Below are 3,581 nucleotides of genomic sequence, written 5' to 3'. Positions count from 1 at the left end.
GTTGGATTTCGTCTTGTGGATAATTTTGATCGTTAGATCTTCGTTTGACGCTGCGTCTATGGCCAAAAGTCGCGAGGGCAGCTACTCCCGTAGCTTTTTTGGGCCCCTCTAGTTAATTGGGCTAGAATCGGGTTGTCTGTCCCGTTTTCTGTGCTCAGCCCAATGCAGTACAAGGCCCTCTCAGCCCACTTCTGTAACCACTCCGTGCGAAAAAAAAACGCTCAGGAGAGGGAAAGAATCAGGGGCGGCTGCTCGACACAGGCGACGCGAGCGGCGTGCGCTGGGATCCAGCCGAGGCGCCATGGAAAGATGAAGGTATGGATCCAGCCGCCGCGGGCGACGCAGGGATCAGTCGATCCAGCCGCCGCGGGCGACACGGGGATCAGTTGATCCAGTCGGCTGCGGTCCATGAGCAGTGTGGACGGACTCCCTCGACGCCGTCCTACCTCTCGGACCTAGGGAGAACCCTGGGTGCCGCCGCCATGCCCTCCTGCTCGCGACTCCTCGCGGAGCGGACGGCCATCCATCCGGTAATCAATCTCGTGTACGCTTTGCCCGCAGGTATGTTCGGATCTCTCTCCCTTCCGGTTCCGCCACCGCTAGCTACTGTGTGGAGATTTGTCATATCGTTCTATGGGCTATCCCTTCATTTGCCTGGTCTATTTTTCATTTGTTGTACTACATATACTGAGAATAGATCGTTCTTTTGTCCAGGGCTACCCAGTTAAGACTATTTAGACATCCTTTTGTTTCTTTGAGAAAATTGGTCATGTGAATCTTGTTTCGCTAATGCAGGTGCAAATTTTCCTCAAGGATACTGGCTGGTCACACGAGCATAATGGAGAAATCAGTCAACTATTCATGGATCAGGCAAAATTTTCCATTGATAAATGTATTTGGCGTGCTTTCAGTTTGTTGACTTTAACAAGCTTGGGAATACAATAGCTACGTTGGGTCAGTTATTAGCTTTTACGTCTTCACAGATAACTAATGATACTTTGCAGGCTATTCAAATTATTTATATAGCCAAATTGACACTATGTTCATCATTAGAGATTATATAATTAAGGTGAAACAATTCCAACCACAACTATTTGGTTTGGGAACTATATGTATTTTGCTGCTAGGAATGTCAGGCACCTTTGATATTCTCAGTTTTCTTTATTCTTGCTATAAGTTTTACATCACAGCAAGAAAAACACCCGACGTGGGCGATCCGCCCGCGAAGTGGAAACGGGGGTACACGAGCGATAATGGCCGTTGCCTCCTGTATTGGATCCCAGCAACATGGTTCTCAGCTAGGTTGGCCTCTGTCTACCTAAGTCCTCCCCCTCTCCCTGTATTCTCTTTTCTTCCACCCATGTTAATCACTTGTCCAATCCAATTTTCCACAGGTGGTGTATGTTGTTTCATGCTATGAGGAGAAATTTCACAAAGCTTATAGGAGACCAAAATCCCACCCAAATCAGGTAAACCTTGGGCATGAGGGTCGAAAAGTTTTTTTTTCTTTGTCAAAGAAATTCCTTATTAACTGATATTGTGTCGTTGATGCTTGGTCTAATAAACAGATTTAGCTTCAGTTTAGGTAAATCTTCAATTGGCTCCAGGTTATCTGTGTTATCAGATTTCCATGTTAGAGAAAAACTATGCAATCAAAATTATGTTGTCATCCTGAAATTATCTAGCTCATAAAGATAGGAAACAAAAAATAGAAGTTGGATACCAAAGCAGGGGATAGAAATGTAGTACAAGAATTAATTTCATCTTGTAGGGTAGTATCAACATATTGCAAATATTCCAGTGAAATATCCGTGAGATAAAAATTAGGTGTACTCCATTTTATCGTGATAAAACAATACCAGTTACACCAAACATCAATGTAGTACCATGTTCTATGTTGCAACTGAGAGATGATGTGGTGGTAAAGCAGAATTTGAGTAGTTGTCGAGTTCATTGGTTCTGACCATTTGATCATATATATTACCTCTGTAAACTAATATATGGAGAAAATTTACTTTATAAGAGTACTTTTGATAGTGATTCTGTAAATGCCGGTACACATAACTGAACTGCAATGCTGCACTTGAACACTATCATGGAGCTTAGAACTTGTGTGGTGTTGTTCTTGCAAAAAATAAATGGAGTAATAATGTTTTTAATATCAGGAAATAGATATAGAAATGTGACCTGCACTATGCTGGTATAGTATCCAGCAATACCAGTTTTCTGTATATTATCTACTCTTTAACATTGTACTTAGTCCTTGTTCTATTTGATAGTCACTTTTACATATAATGCAAAGTTTTCAGTTGTGCCTGTTAAGAATTCATGATATTTCTATTTTTGCACCGGGCAATGGAATAGAGGTTACTTTGGAATTCAGGCCAAAGTAACTCTGTATAGATTATTGCATATGCAAGAGGGCCATCTGAATTTTTCTGGAAGCCATGTGTAGCAATTGATATGAATAGAAAAGCTTTTGAAGGATACAGTAAGCAAGCTGCTGGTTGCATAGGCTACACTATTTTGGTACATCAGAATCACAGTTTACAAGATATTCCGTTGCACTTTTATCTTTTCGCCATGGTATTAGACATGTTTGAATCATTGTTCAGACACATGGCTGGCATGCATGTGAAGCAAAGTTTGTGACATATACTTCATGTTGGCTACTTATCATGCCTTCGCAAATAGAAAGACATCAATTGCAACTTGTTATGCAACATGATAGCAAGTGAAGAGTTTGTGATTGCTGTTAAGCAGTATTTGATTAGCATCGCAACTCTTTTAAGTGAACTTAGAGGGATTGGGTATCATCAGAAATGATGTAATCAGTATGGTATATGCTATAGACATACAAAGTTCCATGGAAGTATATTAATCTGTATCAATAGATGCTTAAAACTGTAAAAAAAATATAATATTCCTTCTGCTTGAAGGAACGTCTTATATTGTGGGATGAAGGGAATACATTAGATAGTGGTTTAGTTTTTTCTTTAATAGCTGGTCCCTTGCTGTTATAGGCTTGCTTATATGGAGGTTGTCCGATTGGGTATTAATAGAGGTGATGTAAGAAGTATGTTATGCTTAGACATATGAAGTCCCAAAGAAGTATCAATGGATGCAAAAAACTGTAAATAAAGTTATGTGTCCCTTCCATTGCCATACATACGTATTTTCCCAAGTTTGCTAGAGTTATTTTTTTTACAAAAGCTAGAGTTAATAGTGAGTTAGATTTTTGTAACTCTGGCTCCTTGCTGTGTACTGACATGCTTATGTGGCTCCTCTTCTTGTAAGGAATCATGATTGTTAAGGGATTTATTATCTTAATTTTGTAGTTGTACCATTCCACTGAAATTTAGTGTGCCAGACTGGTTCAAGCCCTTCTTGGAAGACACGGTTTAATTCATCAGCTTATGCTTACAATTCTGATCGAATAAGCCATGTCCATATATTTATGGAATTCTCTACCAGTCTATCGCCAAAATAGACGGGCGCAGCAACGCGCGCCATCAGGATCTAGTACATCCATGTAAGTGGTCGATCACTAGCGCTAGGGTTTGCATTTCCCTCTGCTTTCT

The 3,581-nt window shown here is 40.5% G+C and overlaps 1 long non-coding RNA gene across 1 annotated transcript; it reads left to right on the top strand.

Moving 5' to 3' along the window:
* Positions 1-238: 238 nt before the first annotated feature.
* On the top strand, positions 239-3,309 carry LOC119295746. The gene is made up of 3 exons (XR_005144206.1): positions 239-561; positions 796-1,302; positions 1,395-3,309. It is a non-coding gene; the product is annotated as an uncharacterized LOC119295746 (long non-coding RNA).
* The last annotated feature ends 272 nt before the right edge of the window (positions 3,310-3,581 follow it).

This window comes from Triticum dicoccoides, chromosome 4B, assembly GCF_002162155.2.
Source record: "Triticum dicoccoides isolate Atlit2015 ecotype Zavitan chromosome 4B, WEW_v2.0, whole genome shotgun sequence".
NCBI classification, from domain to species: Eukaryota; Viridiplantae; Streptophyta; class Magnoliopsida; order Poales; family Poaceae; genus Triticum; species Triticum dicoccoides.
Note: the sequence above shows the minus strand (reverse complement) of the source record. Positions and strands in the feature narration are given on the sequence as shown.